At 40.4% G+C, this 24,302-nt stretch overlaps 2 long non-coding RNA genes across 3 annotated transcripts; one reads left to right on the top strand and one right to left on the bottom strand.

Moving 5' to 3' along the window:
- Positions 1 to 23,947, top strand: LOC124866747. Of its 2 annotated transcripts, XR_007037902.1 has the most exons (5): positions 1 to 110; positions 8,250 to 10,060; positions 11,602 to 11,925; positions 23,559 to 23,791; positions 23,879 to 23,947. It is a non-coding gene; the product is annotated as an uncharacterized LOC124866747 (long non-coding RNA). The 2 variants fall into 2 exon arrangements; XR_007037903.1 differs by lacking the exon at positions 8,250 to 10,060 and having other exon boundaries at positions 15 to 110.
- LOC124866748 lies at positions 11,982 to 16,172 on the bottom strand. Its single transcript, XR_007037904.1, has 3 exons — positions 15,451 to 16,172; positions 13,110 to 13,253; positions 11,982 to 12,103 (listed from the first exon to the last, which is right to left on the bottom strand). It is a non-coding gene; the product is annotated as an uncharacterized LOC124866748 (long non-coding RNA).
- Positions 23,948 to 24,302: the final 355 nt, after the last annotated feature.

Raw genomic sequence — 24,302 nt, 5'->3', positions numbered from 1 at the left:
CAGATCTGCATGGTGTCTGCTGGTAGATAGGGTTGAAAAGTGCAGGCACTGCTGCCGCTGTAAAAGAAGAACCACCATCTGCCTTACCTGATCTTGATCGCTCATTCACAGTAAGAATGACCTACTTTTGTTCTGTGATTTTTCATTAGGTTTTACACTTTTGTCAGAAATGTAGATCATACTAAGTGTTGATGCAGAATAGCTTTGAAATAGGATTTGATGATTGTGAGGTTCATTTTAGTGCAGTGCATTTATAGTTTTAAAGTTTAATAAGTAAATCTGGGATAATGTCAAAATATTTCTTAGAATCTGTTAAAAATGTGGAAATTTTGCCTAGAAGAAAGTTAAACTGGTAGGCAAAAACCCCTTACGTACACTGCAGAGTTTAACGGAAACTTAATTAGTACTTAGAGCCTCCCAGGGTTGAAAGAAAATATCTCTCACACCTTTGTTTAACCTGCTGCAGCCTGAATGGTTGAATTAGGCTTTTACTGTAAATGTGTGCAAAACTCCTTGCTTTTCAGTAATACCTGCTTTCAACAGGACTACTTTATGCTACTTGAAAGTGTTCCAGAAAAATGCCCTTAAATGTTATGTGACCACCTTTGAGTCTCAGAAACTACAACAAAGATAAGCCTCCAGAAACCCTATGCTGAAGATCACTTTACATCTTACAAAGCATGGGAACTGTTTGAATTATAAAGGGCGACCAAAAAAAGAAACAGCTGCTTTGCACTTATCCCCCTTGTACACGACAGTGAATAACCTGTGATAAAATATCAGACATCAGCAATAACAGCAGCAAACAAGACATTTTTTTTTTTCAAATAAAGGTTCCTTTATTATTTGACAGCCTTTATTGTAATTCTGTTAAATTTATTAATGTGCAGTAAATGTATTTCATCCCCACAGAATACTCATATTATTATTATTTTTTATGAACAGATACAAACATTACTCTGCGGGACATGTAGAAACTGTATAAGAAAAACAGATTTAGGAGAGGCTAATCTCAGTAAGTTGGTAACACGCTCTAGTTGCCTTGAAATTAAATGTTGAGTTCATACCAGTTGAATATTTTTCATCTGTAAAGTGTACCTAACTTTAAAAAAAGAAGAAATTCTGATTACATCAAAAACTAAAAAGATAAGCATGAAAGAAAAAACTGTTTGTCTTTGTCATGAGAGGATGGGTTTATACAGCCGGGAGGTCCGTGGTAAATGTGGCGTTGCAGGATTAGGACATTCTTCTGGGTCTAATACCAGTTCTCTATAAATCAGAACTTCCTTAATGGATGCATTGTGAGTTTGAACAAATTAGATAAACTCAAAACCTACTAAGACTTCTGTCTATTAAACAAGACCCACATATTTAATGTTTCGAAAACTGCTGTACACATTTATTCTTCCCAAAGAGATAGCCCTCTGCAACGAAATGGGTAAAATTCTTGCTGTTGTAATTTTGCTTCCTCTCTTTTTATGTATTTTTTGGGTTCGCATTATGTCAGAGGCCCATACACTACTCTGAATATTTTTGGGGAACCCTTTTTGCAAACAATCTACATAGTCCCTGGGATTACAATTCAAAACTCAGAAATATCCAGAGCCTAACCATGCCGCTCAAAGTTGAACCTTCACTACCTTACTAACGACAGAAAACCCAATACCAGCCCTTTATTCCACAACATATTCTGTAATCAGTGTGGAGCAGACCAGTTGAAAAGTCGTGAACTGAGAAGTCAACACAAAAACAGTTTCAAGTCAAGCTTTGAGGAGGAGAACTTGGTTCAACAAGACAGACTGTACATGCTGGTAAAATTGCTGCAACGAAATCAATTTTTGAAATTTGCCTTTCTCCAGGTCCACATGTGTTTTGTGGACCTGGAAAAAGCATTTAACTGTGTCCCTCGTGATGCCCTGTGGGGGGTGCTCCAGGAGTATGGAGTCGGGGGCCCTTTACTAGGGGCCATCTGGTCTCTGTACAAGCGGAGCAGGAGTTTGGTTCGCATTGCCGGCACTAAGTCGGACCTGTTCCCGGTGCACGTTGGACTCCAGCAGGGCAGCCCTTTGTCACTGGTCCTGTTCATAACTTTTATGGACAGGATTTCTAGGCGCAGCCAAGGTCCGGAGGGGTTCTGGTTTGGGGACCAGTGGATTTCGTCTCTTCTTTTTGCAGATGACGTGGTCCGGCTGGCCCCCTCTAGCCAAGACCTACAGCATGCGCTGGGGCAGTTCGCAGCCGTGTGTGAAGCAGCTGGGATGAGGATCAGCTCCTCCAAGTCTGAGGCCATGGTTCTCGACCGGAAAAGGGTGGCTTGTCCTCTTCAGGTTGGAGGGGAGTTCCTGCCTCAAGTGGAGGAGTTTAAGTATCTCGGGGTCTTGTTCACGAGTGAAGGAAGAATGGAGCGGGAGATCGACAGACGGATCGGTGCGGCTGCCGCAGTAATGGGGGCGCTGTGCCGGTTCGTTGTGGTGAAGAGAGAGCTGAGCCGAAAAGCGAAGCTCTCGATTTACAGGTCGGTCTACGTTCCTACCCTCACCTATGGCCATGAACTTTGGGTCATGACCGAAAGAACGAGATCCCGGATAAAAGCGGCTGAAATGAGTTTCCTCCGTAGGGTGGCCGGGCGCTCCCTTAGAGATAGGGTGAGGAGCTCGGCCATCCGGGAGGGTCTCGGAGTAGAGCCGCTGCTCCTCCACATCGAGAGGAGCCAGTTGAGGTGGCTCGGGCATCTATACCGGATGCCTCCTGGACGCCTTCCTCGGGAGGTGTTCCAGGCACGTCCCACCGGGAGGAGGCCCGGGGGACGACCCAGGACACGCTGGAGGGACTATGTCGCTTGGTTGGCCTGGGAACGCCTTGGGAGCTGGAGGAGGTGTCTGGGGAGAGGGACATCTGGGCGTCTCTGCTGAGTCTGCTGCCTCTGCGACCCGGTCCCGGATAAAGCAGAAGACGACAAGTACGAAATCAATTTTGCTAACCATAGATTCTCTGTTGTACTTTGTACATTTAGTTGAATCGGTCAATAATATACAGTTATACTTATGTATTAATGTATTAACTTATAGTTCCAAAAATGTCATTATGATCATTAACTAAAGACAACCTCCTGTATTTTAGCGTTTGGTGCAGGTTTAATTTAAGACATTTCCAGCTGTCCACATATTTCTTCCAGCACCAGAAACTTCTGATCTAAATTTTATGTAAATCTGTGAGAAGAATTGTTGTTTCCTAGCTGATAACCCGGAAATAGCTAACAAATCCAGAGCTCAGAAATAATTTATAATATGCAAACGTTTTTTAGCAATGCACATCTTAAAACAGATCTTGGCCAGTAAACCCAAAGTCAAGCTAATTTTACATTGTTATATTACAAAGAATCACAACTCTGATTGTGTTTTCTTTAACAATGTGGTATCTTTCCAGTGGAAAAACCCATAAAAGTTGTATTCAGTTTCATTTTGTTAGCCCCAAATTACAACAAATGTTATCTCAAAACAAAACACGTTCATTTTTATACCTGCTTGGTGCTTGCAGAGATGCAGAGGGTGATGGTTCCTGTGCATGTTTATGTAATCTAGCATGTATGTTTCAGACTATGCAAGGAGGCTTTTCTAACCAGTTAGAACATTAAAATCAGTGCGGAAAACCTAAATACCCTGTTGCAAGGCAACATTGCTAACAAATGTTCCACCACTTCACAACACAGATGGATCAAATCATATGTTGCAAAGGTTCGGTGCAAATTCGGTTCAAATTAAACCAGGTAATTCCAATTCAATAATTCGCTCGTTCATATTCAAGTAAGTTGTTGTGGTCTCTAGCACAGAAAGCACAAGTAAGTAAGATAACTTTGTTTATATAGCTCCTTTCAAGATTTAAAATCAAAAAGTGCTTCACAAGAGCCAACAATGCATTCAAAAGAGAGATTATTAAAAAGCAGATTTAAAAATGTTTTTAAGTTGCCTTTTAAAAGAGACCATAGAGTCCACCGCTGTCCAGAAGTCCAAAGAAAGAGGGTTCCAGAGTCTCGGGGGCCACAGAACAAAAAGTCATCAGCAGGCCCTGGTCATGGGATCTCAGGGACCTGCCATGGACATATGGGTGCAGAAGCCCTCTGATATAACCTGGTACCTGCCTGTGAAGAGCTCTCCAAATCAGTAAAATATTCTTAAATCGCACTTTAAAGTAAACTGGAAGTCAGTGTACAGGTATAAAGGGTGCCTCTACATAGTTTCCAGTAACAACAATATATCCAGTCCACATTGTTACGCTACAATTAGACTTTTTAAAAACATCTCCACTGTGGAAAGCATGTGTATTTTTGCTTTTACCCTTATTGAGTTTGCATGTGGACAGATTGCTAAGATTTTCCAGCAGAAATAGTGTCTTTTGCAAAATATAGAATGGGCCTTAAATTTACGTTGCTGAGTATCACCTCTGCATAAATTCTCTGTGCCCTCTCAACATTGTTTGTTTCTTTGTGCAGACCCACCATGAAGGATGGGTGATTGGGAGGGACCAGACCAACATTTTCTAGATTTAATAGATTCATATCATTGATTACACAACTGGGTGAAAACACATTTTTCTTTGTTTGTAGCTACATATGTATTTTCATTTGCTTTTCAACGCTGATATGTAAGGATTAATTATGTTTTGCGAGCCAGGTATCTGTCTAGGTGAGCTTGCAACTTAGATTCTGAATGTTTTTCATGTTTGTTCAGGGGAGACTATGTGGATGAATGTACTTTTCTTATAATGCTGAAGGTTAGGTGTGTTATAAGGATAGGTTGAAGATGGAAAAATGCTTTTTTCTTACTTGAGAATTCACTGTAAAATGAAGAAGAAATAAAAGTCCACATCAAGAAATTGAAAATGTATGCTAAAGCTGCATACCCTTAATCTTTCTCAGCACCTATGCTACATTACTCCTCTCCCACTGATTACATCTGAAAACTATAGCATAACTAATTGTTTTCTATAAGGAGACGTCCAAAAATGAATCACATCTGACTACTACATATGAACGAATATATGCAGGGTACGTTTCACAAAACACATGTTCAACCTCAGGGTGTCGAAAATGTAATTTCCTGAAAAACATACACATCCTCTGTTCTCCTGTAGCCTTTTCTTATCTTGAATTTGATTAATATCCTTGACAATCTGAGTTTTCCTCCACCAAGTCTCTATAGATTTGTGCTCCCTTAATTGTTTTTTGCCTAAATGCAGTCCTTTGTTCAAGCATGAAAACGAATTAAAACACAGTTGCCTGAACGAGGCTCAACTGGCAGCAAACACTGGGTGGACTAGATGGATATGTCAAAGCGTGTGTACTTTTTTAGTTTGTGACAATATAAGTTTTATTTTCAAAGCAGAATTTGTTTCTCAAGCTGATAGTTGCTCAACAGCAGCTCAACAGTAAATTCAAACTAACTGAGCAGTTCACATCTAAAGTGAAATTGTAAATATTTGTGTAAAGTTGTGTGTTGCTCCTAACTCTGCATTCTTTCTCTCTCTCATGCCTGGTTTTGGTCAAAATATGCTTGCATGTTCTCCCACAACACAGCCAGTGGGCAATAGAAGTAAAGGAGGACTGAGTGACTGAAGAAAAGGGCACAAAGAAAAACGTCCCCGAAGACATCTGTCACATAACTTATTTGATTTGTTGATATTTCACCATATGTGTTGCAAACCACCCAACACTATCCTGTGGTGATTCAATTACTTTTTGGAATTTAAATTACTATAAATTTAAAGAAAAGGCATTCACCATTCTACAAAATACAGCACAAAACATTTGCTGTAAATGCTTTGCTTATTTGAAATGGTTGAACCTGACTTTAAGGACAAAGTAAAATATATGGACTGCTTTTTACTGCCTACACTGTGCCTTTGGTTTTACATTGTGCTTATATTGTAGTAATAAGGAAGTTAAACAGTCTAGAATGTGCAATTAAACATGAGGCATGAGGCATGCTGCCTCATGCCTCATGTTTAAATTCCATTCGAGCCTACCAAGAGCTTATCCACCCCTAAGAGGATCCACCTACCTCCTGGCACTGACTCTGTGGTGACTGTCAGGTCGTCCATGAAGGCTCTGATAGGTAGTTGGCTGACACCGTATCTGCTCCAGGGCCCTCGACACTCTGGCTCTGCTGATTTGACAATCATGTTCATTGCCAGTGCAAACAAACACACAGATAAGGTGCAGCCTGTAATTATTCCCACCTCCAGTTTGTGCTATTCTGACATTACACCTCCTGCTGACACCGGCATCTTAAAGTGGTCGTAGTAGTCCAAAATCAGATCCGCAACATGGTTTGGCACATGGTACTTTGTAATGGTGGTCTGGACTAGCTTGTGGGGCATGGAACCATAAGCATTGGCCAGGTCCAACCATAGCACAGTGAGGTCCCCCTTGTGTTTGCGTGCTTCCTGGATGAGCTAAGTCACCACTCTGGTGCGCTTTAAATACCCCGGGACAGCAGCTATCCCTCTCTTCTGCACAGACGTGTCTATGTAGTTGTTACTCAGAAGGAAGTCGGTCAGACGCCTTGCCACTATACTGAAGAATATCTTCTTCGCCATATGACTAAGCATCTTGCAGAGTCTCTTAAGTATCAAAGGGCAGTTCTTATAGACGTTGTAAGGGACTTTGCTTGGCCCAGTGGCACAGCTAGATTGAGCCTTGCGAACAACCTCCTGGACTTCCTTAAGCAGAGGCTCACAAGTGTCAAACACATTGTTGGGGAAGGTTGATTCTAGCTGCAATGGCCCAGTTCTTCCTGTTGCGAATCGCTGTACGTATTGAGTAGATGCTGATCTATCTCCTCCTTCAAGCAAGCCAACTTCCCTTCCCACTTCTGCCCTAGCAACTGTTTGACAAAGTCAAATGGTTGGCTATGGGTTGGCTATGAAGCTTGCTGCCTGAATCTCTCTTTCCTTTGCCTTTTGCGCCATTATGCTCTGCACAAGGTTTTCAACCTTTTCCTCAAGACAGCCCTCAACTCTGCAAAAGCAGGACATTGCTTCTCATTGGCTTCCTTGTGTTGCTTTTTAAGGGACTTCAACTCCTGCTGGATTCTGTGAATTGTTGCTACTCTGCTATTCATGGTGTAGGTGGTTTGAACTGGTTTCTCCTCCTCTGCACCGAACCTGTCCTGGGCCCGGCCAGTGATGATAGTTGTCATTGCATGTATTATTCAATCCACAGCACCCTTGGCTGTTGCTTCAAGCACCTTATCAGCGCCCTCGTCAGACTGCTTCCACACTGTCATTTCACAGACCTGTGGCCACTTGATTGGCACTTTTGCCACGGGCAGATATGGGGAAACGGTCAGTGGCACATAGAGGCTCTGAGCACTATGGGGTGCTTCCTGGCTCAGCTCCTCCAGCTCCTTCTCCAAACACTTCATCCAGGCTTGGTGGATCTTGAGGCTATGGCTGTTTTTGCAGGTTTTCCCACACCTATACACTACGGTCATTGTCGTTACTTCATAGTCGTTACCTTTGGGTCGGTCAGATTGGGGCTCTCATTCTCCCCCTCTCTTGGGCTGCCAACCCTTCCCACCCCTGGTGCTGTCTTCCCAAGCTGCCAACTATCCCTACAGTAGTCACCAGCCTCTTCCTGGCTGTCAATCAGTCTGTTCCTGGGAGTCACTGGTCTCACCAGAGATGGTAGTTTATATATATATATTTATATATATATATATATATACACACATATATATATTAACATCTTCCGATGCACCTGAACGCATCAGTGATGTAACCTGGGATCATCGGTTATTTTGGGTTAGAGCTAACCTTTCCCTTTGTCAACTTCAACCCCCCCATTCCGTGTAAGGTTTCTTCTGTTCAAATAGACTGAGTTTATCAAGAGGAGTAAAGAACACTTATATCATAGAATGGATGGATGTTCTGTGGTGAAGGAAAATTCGATAATATTTACTTACTAGTTATTGTAAGTGACTTGCCAAATTCAATCAGGCTTTTTAATCACTTGAGTCACAGTGACCCTGAGTGTCACACAAATTTCACACATTGTCTGTCTCTCTTATTAATACTGCTAAAACTGTTATGATACTCTTGTGTTAGGTGTTAGGAGTTTCCTGCTTATGATCTTTACTTTCTGTTATTGTAGTTCATACAGTGTTAAATTATTTCTAAGTCATTCTAGTGTCTTGTTACATTTAGATATTTGGCTACATTTCCTCCCTGTGTTTTCCTCTGTCTGCTGTCAGGGGACTCACGCTGCCATGCTTCTTGTGCCAGAGCTCCAAGTCCTTCGCTGCCACCTGTCTTAGTTCTTCCACCTCCTTCCCTACTCGCGACAGGGGACGCTGTTAGCCGCCTCGGCTCCTGATTCCGAGGGTCTGGCCATTGCATCAATTCCTGCTACTGACGTTCTGGCTGGTTCCGTCTCGGCCGTCCTCCTGAACTCTGTGCCTCCTCAAGATGACCTTCCAGTGGCCTTTCTGAACTGTGCCTACTTGGGATGATCCCCTGGTGGCCCGCCTGAACTCTGTACCTCCTTGGAAAGACCTCATGGTCACTCGCCTAGACTCTGTTTTGTGTTTTGTTTTTGTTTCTTGCCCTCCTTCCGAGGCTCCCTCCTCCTGCCCTTTTTGGGTTGTTTTGTATTATCTCTTGTCTCCTTCACACTGTTCGCACCAGCTCCATGCCTGTTATTATGCCCATGTTCAATGTTCCATGTCTTTCATTGTCAGTTACCAGTTCAGTCTTCTAATCATTTTAGTTTTCTACTCACCATGCCACTTCCAAGCTTCCATTGGCATTTTGGTCCAACAAACAATCCACTCAATGTGGCAGAAACCACTGATTTAAAACAGGAGATATTTTTTTTGTGAAGAAAGTTATCAGCATCTCCTAAAGTGAAAACCTTTAGTTTTTTTTCTTTCTGAATGACACAAAAAATAAAATTTGTGAAAACATTAGTGCATATCTCTAGTAATAAAGTTTTTCATACATCTGGCAAAAAACAAATAATATGGTTAATAAGGCAAATGAAAGGGCAAAACGCAGATGGGATTAGTAAGGACACTGCAGCAGCAGGAAGAATAATTCTTTTATTAACAGCTCGTTGGAAGGAGGCAATGATGAGTTGTTTTGCAAAGAGGGCTAATACAGCGGTTAAGTTGAAATATCGTATAAATACACTTACAAAAGCAGTTGTGTAGTGACATATTGTGTAAGTTCTCTTGTTTGTAGTTGGCTAGCTAGTAATAGCAGAAAAGAGTCAGGGAATGAGTTAATAGAGATGATGAATTATGATTCCTGAGTCAGTCATTTAAATCACGAGTTTTGAATGATTTATTTGTTCAGGACTCGCAGATCACTTGAACGGGACTGCTCACTGCAGTCAGCTGGGATTCCTTAGATTACTTTTTTCACCAATTGGCATAAAATCTAATGTTACATCAAGTTAGCCTTAGATCTGCTGAATGTGACTGTTTTGCATTATTATTTTCATTGAATTAAGATGTATGTAGTTCAATCTGAATCTGACTGTATGACTGAATTATTTTGGAATCAAATTAGACTAAGGTGTATTGTTTTTCCTGAAATGAATTGGACCGGTGTGTTTTGTGAAGGGCCTTAAAATGGCAACCGGTATAAATCGCACAAATTACTTGACTTGACTTGAATGTTCCACTGTGGCACAGTTGCTAGTGTTGTTATCTCAGAACCAGGGCCTTTGTATATTGGATGTTTACCCTATGTATGCGTGTGTTCTTTGTTGTGAAATAGGTATTTGACATTTAGTTTAAAGGTTGTGTTTACCTGAAACCTGACTCATTTCAAACTAATTACTTTAGTCATACTTTTATGTAACATGAGTAAAATGTTTATTCTCCTCCCCTGAGTCAAGGTACAGTACACCCACTATACAACACTCAGCAGTACTTAGTTTTTGTAGTTTAGTTGTTTTTTTTAAAGAGCATGCAGTTCAGACTTGTCTGCTGCTTAGAACAGACATGTGTTTTGCTACATAGTGAAATCTAAAAAGGAGCTTGACCGTCATTGCCTGAAGGTATTTTAACAAACTAATCTTTTACAGTGTAGTATTAGTTATTTACACAAATAAAGAATGAATATGAATAATTTATTCTGGACAAAGTAAAATAACCTTTTCTAATCCTTACATTTTGTTGTAGTATTTCAAATATTTGCAGTATATCAGCTGATCCAGGCTTTTAGTGGATGCATTTAATACTCAACTGAGACCTTTCAGATTTCCAACAATGAATAAACCATTATTTTTATCATAAATGTGTGCCACTACATTATAGCTGAGACTACAGCACACAGCACTTTGGGTTACAGATACATTGGCATGTACAAACATCCTGCAGGCTATAATTTAGGATTTTACTTTTAGTTTTGACTTAATTTTGGTCTGAGGTTTTGCAGCTCTATTACTACACCTAGTGGTCTCTTGAGGATGTGTGCACAAATTTAATAGTCCTTTGGGTTCAAACAAAGACTTTACTTATCACCCCCTACTGGTAAGATAAGACAATGTAAAATAGCAAGATGGTGTAAGCTGTTATCCTTCACATTTCTTATCACAGCAGAAAATATTCACTTAACAGTACTTTTTGCAAAACAATGGGAACAATTTCACTGTGCCTAATCTCCCCTTCACACTAACTTACACAGCTCCATTTCAGGTCACACCCCATGTCATCACCTGTTAATCAAATGCAGTGCATGTTCTCCGATCTCTCTGCATGTGTTATGTATGCTTTGATAGCTGACTGTTTGCTATATTGTGAAAGAATAGATTAAAGTCAGTCTGGTAGATAATGCTAAGAGGAGTCTTACAGGATTTCAGCAAATTCGCTGTAAACATATTGCAGCAACATTACTAATTTCGTTTGATGCCAGTTTGTGTATGATTCCAATAGTGATTAGTAAAAAATGTGACCCTGTTAATTGTCAGCTGTTAATGAGTGCTGAACTGATGGATATGAGCAGCTGGGAACAGATAAAAGAAAAACAGACAGATAAAACCCTGAGAACCTTCCAAAACCAGGAGGTGCTGGGATACTTTCCAGAACTTAGACTTAAAACCCAGATGAAAACACTTAGATTTCTGGGAACAATTTTCACAGCATGAAAAAGCTACATTTGGATTAAATGAATAAGATCATTTGGCTGAGTATAAGAGATGATAAGGCCTCTATGATGTAAGCCATCAGTTTTAAAATCATCATGTTAAAACTTTGAATTGAGACCCATCTGAGCACCCATCAGCAATATTTATGTGCATTTTAACCAAAGAAATCATTGCAACAATTCAAAATGTTTACATATTCATAGAAATGTGTTTGGTTTGCTAAATTTTCTTTAACACGAAGCACAGTTTATGTTCATTCATGCTGTGAAGTGGCACATTTAAAGATAAAGATCTTTGATATGTTGGGACAGTCTATTATTAAGATATCGTACTTCAGTCTGTGCTTATGATTTGCACATATTGTTACACTCTGAGCTATGCACAGGTTTGTGTGGTGTTTCTTTGTTGTCTTCCGACTATTCTCCAGCAGCTTTTTACCTCCTTGCTCCCAGGATCCTGTCCCAATGGCCAACGTCGGGTTCCTACCTTGGTGGCTAGTGCTCCTCCAGTTTGAGGACTTCCTACAAGACACTTCCTCAGGCCGATGCTCCTAGTCTCCTCAACGCACCTGTCCTCTAGCTACACTGTGGCTCAGCAACCCATCGCTCACCTGCCTGTCCACCCTCAGCCTGATGTAGTGCTCCCATCAGTCTCACGCTGGAGAAAGGCAAAACAGATGCTCAGCCAGCACAAGCCTCTCAAATGCCCCAAACCTGTCAACCTCAGACTCAGAGAGTTACTCACCTTCCCCGGACTTTCACCTTCATCCACAAACAGTAAGCGGCACCTCAAATCCTTTATCATTTTCCACTTTCAACAATAAATTACCACCTATTAATACTCTCCTTCTCCCTTCAGTGTTCGTCCTGATCAGGTGCAGAAATCTTGAAGTCCTCCACTTGTTTTTCTTAATAAACCATTCTAACTGCAGGCTATGGAAGACCAGGAGAGTCACTGGAAAATAAAAACAACCATTTCAAATTTAACATTTAAATGATACAATTAGAAATCCAATTTGAAAAGTTTTTTGTAATTGCACATATTAAATTAAATTACTAAAGAGGAATTGTAAATTGTATTTATTAATCCATAATTAAATACTGCAATGTTTTTCAAATCCTGTTTCTTAATGGAGATTTAAAAAACACAGTTCAAAAATCTGATAATAAATAGCTTTCCTTATCAAACATTTAAAAAGGTAATTTCTTTTCACCTTACATTTTCAAATCCTTTTTGTAATTGTATTTTCTTTTTACTTTACCATTTCTACTTAGCATTTCTGTGACCTTTCTGGTCCTGAGGACACTGAAAACCAAATTAAACCAATCACAGTTGCTCCTCAGATGTAACCAGCTCTCTCATTGGTTAGATAGCTAACAGTGTTGCAATCCAAGTGTAACCCGTATAGTTCTTTAATATGTTCTAGGTTTTAACTGGTTAGACCTTATTTGTTTCAGAACTTAGTTAACAGCTTCAGAGAATCATATTCATGGAAAACTACCAGGTATACTTAGAAACCTTGCTTCTCATCTACAGGCTATCAATCACTTGGTTCTGGTAAGGAGATTGGTAGTAGCTGCTCTTGGCAAGAGCTTAGAAACCTCCAACCCACAAGAAACACACCTTACACCTTTTAGGAAAAAAACATTAATGTATTAAAAATATTTGCAAAGGTACTTCAATATACTGACAAATTACAAGAAAAATAAGACATTCTCTGTAAAGACAAATTGCATTTCAGCCTTCACAGTTTAGATTTAGTTTTTACAGTATTCATTGAAAAGGGGTTAAACAAACGAACTTGCACTCTTCAGTTTTTTTTTCTTCCCAGTTCCATGAGTGGTGGAGTTTCTCCACAAAAAAAAAAAAAAATATGCAAAAGATAAAAAATAAGGCAGTTCTCAAAACCTGGAAAACTAAGGTCCTTATAACGATCGTAATTCCTTGAATCTGTTCCTACCACATCCCTTGGTAGAACACATCTCGTAGAACCCGTATCCAGATATGGAAGAACCAATCTATGGTGTCAGTCCAGGGCATGGTAGGTCCCAGATGTCCATGGATGAAAACACTTCTATGGAGCAATAACCCAAAAGGAAAAAGCCTGCACACAAATGTGTGGTACAGTTACACTCATTTTTCTTTAGCAATTACGTTCTCTAACATCCCTTTTTCATATATTTATAAAATAAACGGTACACTGACTGCAAATCATTTTAAAATAACATGGCTATTCTCTAAACTAAAACATGAAAATACAATTACATGGCCCATTTTGTTCAAACTAACTCAATCCAATGTAAGATTTGAATGTAAGGTGAAAAAGGAATTACCTTTTTAAATGTTTGATAAAAAAAAAGGCATTTAAAATCAGATTTATAAATTTTGTTTTTAAAACTCCATTTAGAAATAGGATTTGAAAATACATTTTCAAATTGCAGTATTTAATAATGGATTAATAAATACAATTTACAATTCCGCTTTAATAATTGCATTTAAAATGTGCAATTACAAAACGCTTCTCAAAATGGATTTCTAATTGAATCATTTAAATGTTAAATTTGAAATGGTTGTATTTCTTTTTCAGTGACTCCTGGTCCTCCATACCAAACAAGCGCATGTAAATGCCTGCATCAGAGCCGTAAAACAAAGTAACAATGACACATTTCCCCTAATAAGCAGTATGCAAGTAAAGTATTGTAAAACTTGTGCATCTGTAGAAAATTTGCGCAATGTTCAAGCATGATTTCAGAACAAATAATCTCTAAATATAAGTAACCAAAGATATAGATATATATGTGCCTTTTACCTAAGTAGGAACTACTGCAATAATGCTGTCTTAATTTAGACACTTACTCTTATACACGTCAAATTAATCTGACTACATTTGTTAATTTGCAGATAAAATCATCGCACGAAAAGAAATTCTGATTGAGGGATTTCTGTGTCCAAGCAGTAAGTCCCAACAAGGAATCACCCGACAAATAGTCCGTTTTTTAACATTTGGAGTAGGCTACACAACTAAAGCTTACAGTTAAAACATGTAAATACAACCTTGGATGAACAATAGCTTATTGTATGCTTCATCGTGTTAGTATTAATTTACCATAAACTGAGCCAGAATCCTACACCATGAGTAAAAACTAAAAACATGAGAATATTTGCCCTCTGTAAAAGAATAATTTTCTCATCTATGCAGTGCTGCTCTAGTTTCTGAAAGTTTCAGACATTTATTCAGCCACTGCTCTGAGGGTCCTACATCAACCTTCCACTAAGGTTTAGTTCTGGATTTTATCTGGATGATTGTAACACGAGTCGTTTTTGTTTTTCAGCCTTTCAGTGTTGTGTTACGTTTTAACCGACTTTAAGCCCAAGTCTTGATAAACATCTACAATGCAAACCGAAGCCTGTAGAGCATAGGGCTACTTTGCCATGTTTCTAAGCATTAAGGTCCCTGAACTCAGAATGGACTTAATAGTTCCTCCATTACTTGAAAGGCTGGCCGTATCTTGACTTCTTTCCACCTGTGAATAATCTTTCCCACAGTAGAGATATGGACCCCAAACAGTTTGGAAATATCTCTTCATGTTGAGAACAATTGAGAGGCAGCAACAATTGCTTCGTGAGGAATCATTTCTCACCACTTTCCTTCTTGGCATTGTGGTAACACTGATAAGACCATTGCCAGAACATAAGTCCACCAACCTGCTGATAATAGGCTGTCCATTTGCATTTGATCAGCAGTACCTATCTGTCACCTACATTCCATAATCTACAAAAATAGTAATAATAGTAAGAACTTTGGATTTGCCCTTCTTTTCTTGTCTTTTGGAGACATAAAGGCTTTTTATGCAAGGTCACATGAGTCCACCTATGAATTGATAAGGTTGTCATGACCTATGAGGTGCTTCTCACAGCTCACAGGATAGAGGGATGTGTCAGTCATTTATATGACTTTAACGACCCCATCAACATAATGTTCTTGTAATAATACTGAAACTCCTAATCCATGATCAGAACTGTAGAAGCTTTTCAGATGAGGGAAAAGACACCTCTAGTTGCTCTAAATGAAAACATTTAGGAACACCAGTCCTTGCTTACAAAAAACCTTTCTGAAATTAATAAATGTGCTTCAAAATTGTGTTGAAATGAAACATATTTAACCAGGCCATAAGACAGGGAGCAGATTCAATCATTTGTCCTCACAACTATAGCGCAAACAGTCTGCATAAGTGTGTTTATATGTGTACTTGGGGACTGAAGTCCAAAATCAACACATAACAACAAAATTACTCACAGACCTGAAGCGGAGCCAAGCTGGACCCAGGCCATTTCCTGCCACAGCCCCTTGGTTCAAGCTGCATGAACTGAATGTTACAACATTCCAAACTCTGTTTGACGGACTGCGGTGGGAAGCAGCCTAAACTACAACCAGCGTGCTTTCAGAAACAATTTACCTATCTAATTCAGGGGCAAGAATTGTCTGAATGTACCCCACTGAGAAACTAAATGTATTACATGTTTAGATAAAAACCCCTGCCCTTAGATTTTGTTTTTAAAATAACTATTATGAATATGAGAAGAGAGGAAAAGGTTTAGCTGTAAAAGACTGTGAAATATACTAGGATGATGATATGGACCCTAAGCAGCCTAGAATATACAGGAGTTGGACAATTAAACTGAAACACCTGTCATTTAATGTGGGAGGTTTCATGGCTAAATTGGACCAGCCTGGTAGCCAGTCTTCATTGATTGCACATTGCACCAGTAAGAGCAGAGTGTGAAGGTTCAATTAGCAGGGTAAGAGCACAGTTTTGATCAAAATATTGAAATGCACACAACATTATGGGTGACATACCAGAGTTCAAGAGGACAAATCGTTGGTGCACGTTTTGCTGCCGCATTTGTGACCAAGACAGCAAGTCTTTGTGATGTATCAAGAGCCACGGTATCCAGGGTAATGTCAGCATACCACCAAGAAGGACGAACCACATCCAACAGGATTAACTGTGGACGCAAGAGGAAGCTGTCTGAAAGGGATGTTCAGTGCTAACCTGGATTGTATCCAAAAAACATAAAACCACGGCTGCCCAAATCACGGCAGAATTAAATATGCACCTCAACTCTCTTGTTTCCACCAGAACTGTCCGTCAGGAGCTCCACAGGGTCAATATACACGGCCGGGCTGCTATAGCCAAACCTTTGGTCACTCATGCCAATGCCAAACGTCGGTTTCAATGGTACAAGAAGCGCAAATCTTGGGCTGTGGACAATGTGAAACATGTATTGTTCTCTGATGAGTCCACCTTTACTATTTTCCCCACATCCAGGAGAGTTACGGTGTGGAGAAGCCCCAAAGAAGCGTACCACCCAGACTGTTGCATGCCCAGAGTGAAGCATGGGGGTGGATCAGTGATGGTTTGGGCTGCCATATCATGGCATTCCCTTGGCCCAATACTTGTGCTAGATGGGCGCGTCACTGCCAAGGACTACCGAACCATACTTGAGGACCGTGTGCATCCAATGGTTCAAACATTGTATCCTGAAGGCGGTGCCGTGTATCAGGATGACAATGCACCAATACACACAGCAAGACTGTTGAAAGATTGGTTTGATGAACATGAAAGTGAAGTTGAACATCTCCCATGGCCTGCACAGTCACCAGATCTAAATATTATTGAGTCACTTTGGGGTGTTTTGGAGGAGCGAGTCATGAAACATTTTCCTCCACCAGTATCACGTAGTGACCTGGCCACTATCCTGCAAGAAGAATGACTTAAAATCCCTCTTACCACTGTGCAGGACTTGTATATGTCATTCCCAAGACGAATTGATGCTGTATTGGCCACAAAAGGAGGCCCTACACCATACTAATAAATTATTGTGGTCTAAAACCAGGTGTTTCAGTTTCATTGTCCAACCCCTGTATGATTCAATTCTATAATCTTTGGAAACATATTCTAAGTTAATTACCGTGTTTAAGCAATCAGGGTGGGGCAGAAATAGTTTACACCTATTGTACACAATAGTCAGAATCCATGTATAGGACCCCTGAGAGGAAAAATAAAAATACCTTGAACAAAAGCTGTCTGGGTGGCATGATGTTACTTAAACTATCCCAATGCAAGGATGCTTTGAAACACAATTCCCACATAAAAACATGGAAAAACTCTTTGTCTGTATGATGCAGAGGTCTGCCTCCTGCTGTGGACGCACTCCTTCCCACAGGGAAGCTCTCATTAACCCAAAACCCTCTACTTCTCCTGCTGGTCAGTCACCATGGCCTGGTTATGGTGTTACAATGGGAACTGTGGTTTTGTGGGAGTTTGAAGGAGGGGTCAGATAAATGGGTACACAAACATCCACTAGGAGGAAGATGCACACCATGCAGTCAGAGGTGTGGAGTTTATTATCTTGTGCAAAATTGCAGTGGATTTAATGAAGACTAAAACTTTTGCATGAAAAGCTACACACAATTGTAAAATTAGTTCGGCATACTCACACTCAGACACATAACAGGAAATTCTGTCTGAACAAAAGCTGCTTTCCTGAGGTGTTATTGGGTTATCTGACTCATGTAGGTAATTCCCTAAAAAAAACAGATCCTGCCTTTGTTATGGTAAACCATCAGTATCCTCGTGTCAGCTTGGCGTGTCCACCTGACATGTTCTGATTCATAAGATAAACATCTTCCCCCTTCAGCATTATTTTCTGGACGCAATACAGCACATCTGCTTCTTCTCACCACGGATTACTCTAAACAGACCATTAAAATAAAATGCCGTGACTATGAGCAGCCTAAAACACTGGACTGTTATATGCCTGCTTGAATAAGAAATGTAAGAATCCAGCCACAGGAACAGTCCCATCTCGTGGCTCATTGTAAAGTGAGCAGAAAAAGAGAAATATTTTATTTAAACAGATGGAAGCAGAGGTCAAAACACTCTATTTAAGCTAGAGGGTCTTATCTTGCATTTCATCACAGTTGTGGTTTTTGCCAATCGTGTGGAAATTGATGGGATGTCAGCATTAGAATCTGTCTGTTTAAAGTCTGTTAAAAGCAAATATGGAGTTTTGACCAAAATTCAAACTGAAAGACTCAGACTAAGATGCATTTTATCCCCCACAGCCTATGGCCCCCATGTGGGGGCCATGATCTGGAGCTTCTTGCAGGATCTTGCCTTGTACCAAGATCATAATTAGAAAGAATCAGCCCCCAAGTGAAGGCAGTTGGAACACCTCTGGTAAAACACTACAGTGCAACAGACTGAAATCTTGGTGCTCTGCTGTAGAAAGCACATGTACAGGCCTGTCTTAGGTTTGCAAGTTACCATCTAAACTATTAAGAAAAGGCTTGGGAGTGATTGCTGTGGTTAGACGAGACCAAACCTAAGCTCTTTGGCATTTGCTTGTCTGGTTTAAGGAAAGAGAAATGCTAAGAATAGCCCAAAAAACACACTCCCTTCTTTTAAGCACAGAGGTGGTAACATTATTCTTTGGGCCTGTATAGCCTGATCTATGTTGTATTATTATTGTGGGTTAGTAAATGTATGTTGCCACATGGATAATTCTTCCTTTTTTAATCTGATTTGGTAAAGGAAAATTTGTGTGACAAGTTCTTTAGAAGTAAAGATACTAAATTTGATATCAACAGGATGTCTGTAACAATGATAAAGGCCTCACAAGTCCAAAGTCCATTATGAAGACACCCCTGCACCTCCTACAGACACAGACACGCACACACACACACACACACACACACACAGAGGCTCCTAAAACACCCAGCAGAACAATGCCGCCAATCAACTGAACTTGGTTGAAAGAAATGGTTATTATGACATCACCTAAAGTCCTCAGAGATGTAATTATGTTCTGCTGTCTTTTATGGTCAGAGATGATCTGACTGCTCTAGTGATAGACTCTAAGCTTGTGTCACGTTGACAGTCCGTTTCTGCATGGCGAAAAGATTTTAAGCTTAAAGCTTTAAACTGGGATGAGACCAAAATAGGACATTTTTACCCGCAGAAACTGTTTTTGGATATCTGAATCTCAACGTAAATCCGTTGTTTCTGCAAAAGTAATTTCCTGCATTGCAGATTCTCTTCTCTCTCCTCACATTTTTAATACATATTGTATCTCTTGTTCCCCCTTCAGAAAGCCAAATGCGGGCTCACGCACTTAGATAGCTGTGGGATAAACTTTCTTAACTGTTCTAACTGTGAGACCCAGTGTCTCATTTCCATACTGCTGGTGCAGATGAAAGAACAACTGTCTTTATATCCGAGAATGAGTCTCTGGATGGCAGCCCTGGAAAAGCATTAGAAAATAGTCAGAAGGTCTGAGATAAATTGGATTCAGAAGGATTTCTGGGATTTGTGGCTTATCAGTGGCTGACGGCTGCATGTTCTGCAGTTTGGAGTTGCTCTCTCAGGGATGGGTGGACACACTGAGACACAACTTGGATCAGACAGCAAGCAACCAAAATCACATGAGGTCTGAGTCCCTATCTCTTTAAGTTAGCTGATGGTTTGATTTATAAAAGCATGTTGCTGATATATTATGAGGAGTCATGTGAATGGTATGATGACAAATTGGACTATAAAATTTATCGTGTTTTGTTGGGATTCATGTTGGGGTTGTGTTTGGTAGTGTTTTCATCTGATAAACAGGTATTTAGATGACTTATTTTCAAGAAACAGATGGAGTTTGGAATCAGATTCATGTTGCTGTGATAAAGCAGTAACTTCTGGAGCCAGAGCAAGACGGTAAACTGCAAGTGGGCTTATCTGAATTTTGCTTTTAAGCAAAACAGGTTTATGTCACAGATTCAATTTTGAGATATACTGTATAAAAAAATGTGTAACATTATATTAACAGAAGGAAAGTAACTGACCTTTTATATCTGTTACAAGATAACAGAGTAGACAACTGTTTGAGATGAGGTATTATAAATAGAACCTGAAAGCAACAGTGGAAGATGGTTACAGAATAGTTAAAGTTGCTATTGCTGGCAACGGTGGGTCTTCTTTGGTAATATAGTGTATATTGATGCTTTTGTTAAGGTAATGTCTTGTGTTCATTTTCATTTAAGAAATAAATAACACTTTGCTCAAATCTTTTACTTTTTCTAGCTCTATTAGAGTTTTAAATCCAGAGAACCATGGCCATGCTTAGGGTACTTTTACGCTGGATAAAGATAAAACACTTGCCAGAACAAAGTTGGTCTTTGCTGGGGTCTTCTGCAGCATATTAGGAATACAGGGAGCTCCACTTTATGGAGAACACTGCAAAAGGTAGTGGTGATGTTGTTATGGTCCCAGGATATTGGTGTCCTCAATGGGGCATTGATGGGCATGGTGGCAGCGTATCAGTGACACAGTTCCTGCATGCACTGATATGACTGGGTCATTGGAATCTATAGCAGGGTGGGCCATGCTGGCCTCATGCCTACCCTGCAGTCACGACATGACTGGGGCATCATGCTGGGACTGATTCATCCCAGATTGCTCCAAAACAGTTGAACCAGGTTGTGGCCAGGAGCATGGTAAGGCCCCAGGAGAGCATCTCAGTAATGCAGAAAATAGCTGGGAATAACATGTCTGCTGAATCCTAAAAGCATAGAGGCATGATTTTTGCTTTTGCACGAAATAAGAGTTTTCCAACTTTACCTCAAGCAAGCACAGCTCTAATAGGTTGTGTAAATTGTCGGGGTCTTTATCCAGTGTGAACCCTCAGATACAGAAAAGTCAGTAGAGTGCCTTTGTATAATGTCATGTTCAGGTACACAGATCAAGTGGATCAGATTATGCGGGAGACCGTTAGTGGAGATAGTTAAGTTTTTTAATAAGTTTCAGGCCTACCAAAACTGTGGGGCCTTCTGTTTGCTCTATTATCCTGGATAGTGTGTCCTGTTACTACGAATTACCAAGCTGAAATGCTGGAGTGGCTGCTCTTAGTATTCATTCAGCAGCTTCTGTCTCTAGTTCAAAAAAGAAAACCTAAACTGAGCAAAAGGCACATTGTCAAAATTCCATTACCCTTTTGTATTTCTACTTTTATTTTTGCAGCTGAAAAGAGGAAGTCATCTCAGTCTTCAATCATACAACTGTACAATGTCAACTGTTGACAACAGCCATCGTTGCCCATGTGGAACAAAGGAGACAATGGCTTTGCCATTGAGGGAGGGCAAATCATTGTGGTATGAAACAACTCCAATACTATACTAGGGAGTTAGACATTGTTTTTTAAAAAGGTGTACACCATAAGACAATTTTCCAGGCAAAATAAAGTCATCAGACCAAATGGGGAAAGATGAAACGCAAAGAAGTGTATAGGAGACGGCTGAGACAGGGTCTCAATGTCAGTGTTCAACCAACTTTAATAGAAAAAGACACCTTTAGATCAGGTTTAAATGTAAGAACAAAGCAAATAGTATTCAAATAGATATGGCTACCTCTAACGTTCAACCGTTTTTTCAGTTTTTACCATGCAACATGAGACACACTATCGTGCATATCAGGTGTGCTTGAGACTCACTACTCAAGGTTGTGGTGTCCAATTGGAATGCTCAATGAAAACTCCAGGAGCTAACTGTTAACATCAATTCCCGATTCAATAGTTTTTGCTGTAATTCATATTCAGTTCTTTTGTATTTAGTTGCACTAGATTAGACCCTGATCAAAAGATCAAAATATTTAAGCAATGTCGGATTGTTTGATCATGCTGACATAAAGCAGACACTGCATCTGTAGACTTGTGAGCTTAAGGGTGGAGGACAAAATGTCAGGCCCATTTATGTTATTCAACCCAGTCTCACAGACTGGGCTGAATGCTGTTAAATAGACCAGCCAAGTTCAAGCTTCAAGCAACAATTGATTTAACAGCTTTGTTTTATTTCTGCTGCATCAGTTCTGTCAGATAACATCCTGTGGCTTACGATTAATTATCACAGAACCTTGCATTACAAATGACTCAGGGTTACACTATATTATGTTTTGATCTAATTACAAGCTCCGGCCTTGTGAGAGAAGAATGACCTCAGAGAAGAGCCAAGTTTGGAAACATCCTACCTGCCAATAAAACAAAATTTGTTTTTTGGGGACATCAAGTTACATCAAACAAAAAAAATTGAGAAAAGAAAACCATAAATCCCATAGGATGCCATTAATGCTTTGCCATGACCTTCACAAGACCATGAGTCATTTCTCCAATTTTGAACAGAACGTCATGCCAAGCTAGTACATTACCCTGGTCATGGTGCAAATCTCCTTCCTACAGGAGAAAATCCAATAATTCACTTCATTAAAGTTAGAGGACACAGAGGAAGAGAAGAAATGCTGTAAATGGAAAACAGTAAACCAGCTGATTATATGTGTGTGTGTGTGCCGGTTTACGTGTTATCCCTATGTAGAGGGGCATTCAGGAGCGGCGCGAGGCGGTGCAAAGGAGACGAAGGACGCGGTGCGAAACGCGCGCCAATCAAACCGGAAGCGAAGCGAGAGCAGTGGACGAGTTGAAAAATCTGAACTTTTTTCTAAATTTGCATCGCGTCAACCAATCAGGGACTGGATGTGGCTGTGACGTAGGGTGAAGGACCGCAACGGAGAAGAAGCGGTTGTCAGTGGTGATGGAGGACCAAATCATAGTGGCGGTGTGCGGCAAGCCAGAGATGTATGACTCAACTAATTATTTTTACCGAGACAAGTACAGAAAGGACCTGACCTGGAGAAGAGTCAGTGAGGAGACTGGAGTAGCAGGTAAAACTTTAAAATAGCACCATTGTACTACTGTCTTTGGCTAATTTATATCGGCACGTCACTTGCTATATATATCTTATATTCAGGAGATGTGGACATTAAAAATTGGCGGTTTTTGTTTTTTTATTGAGTTGAGATTTATTTACTCACCGAAGACAGATGGACAGGCGTTCAGCAGCAGGGATACAGCGCCGGTAGTTGGTGTCCCGGAGGCCAATTCGTCTCCCAACACGGGACAGCAGATCTTCGAACTGGGTCCTGGATAGATGGTAGTACCGCTGAAATCGACCATCATCCAGACGCAGCTCCTGGAGTAAGTGGTGGTACTCTCCGAACTGTTCCCGTCCCTGAAGAATCTCGTGAACCCAGGGACGTCGGTGGCATTTTTCGGCTCTCCACTGGTAAAACACCGTAATTAGGTCCGTGAAATCCATGTCCGCCATGTTCAGTTGAAACCAGCAAGCAGCAGATGGAAGTTCCTATTTGATGACGCGGCGAAGCGTTGCCGCTTGTTGCCATTTGGCAACGCGGAGTTCACGCGGAATGTCAAGCGAGCAAAAGAACACAAATGACGCGAAATATTCGCAGAATCCACGTTCAGTGTGAACGCACCATTAGTCTCTCTCTCTCTCGGAATCATTCTCCACTTTCAGAAGACCATAACGGAACTGCACAAACTGTACTCTGGCTGTTCTCGCTGCATCTCCTGACTGAGCCCGCCTGCCTGTCCGCTCTCCAACGATTCCTCCCACGGACAAGTGGTCTCAGCCGCCCCACTCGCTTACCATTTTCCCACGGAGTTTTGTCTCGGATCCTCGGAGAACCTCCACCGGAGCACGCCCCCACATCGCTGACATTCCCCGAGTGTACCTTCCAGCTCTGAACAGTAAGCCACCCTCTAATTCACTCTGCACTTTTGGCTGTTCAGTGCGGCGCACCACCTTCCAGTACTAACCTCGTCTGTCCTCCGCAGAATCCCAGACCCGGCCCTGGCTTACCGGCCTCTCTGTTCCTGAGCTGAATAAAACTTGTTACAAATGTTTTTGGTCTCCGCTTGTGGTTCTTCTGCATGTGGGTCAAGAAATTACAACCTAACATGTCATTTACATAGTGTACCTACAGTGGACTAAAAAAACATACCACTATTAAAATACCAAGATAAATCATTTAAAAAATGTTTCCCACCTTTTAAATAAAAAAGTTTAATATGTTTTTGTCAGACATTTCAAATAGTGAAGTTCATATTATATAGATTTATTACACATGGAGTGAAATATTTTAAGCATTTATTTCTTGTAATTTTGATGATTAAGATTTACAGATAATGAAACCTCAAAATTTAGTGTCTCAAAAAATTTGAATATTACAGAAAATAAAAAATTATATTTTAAACAGAA

Source organism: Girardinichthys multiradiatus, chromosome 4, assembly GCF_021462225.1.
Source record: "Girardinichthys multiradiatus isolate DD_20200921_A chromosome 4, DD_fGirMul_XY1, whole genome shotgun sequence".
In the NCBI taxonomy this organism is placed as follows: domain Eukaryota; kingdom Metazoa; phylum Chordata; class Actinopteri; order Cyprinodontiformes; family Goodeidae; genus Girardinichthys; species Girardinichthys multiradiatus.
The sequence above is the reverse complement of the archived record's forward strand: the minus strand, read 5'-3'. Positions and strand labels throughout refer to the sequence as shown.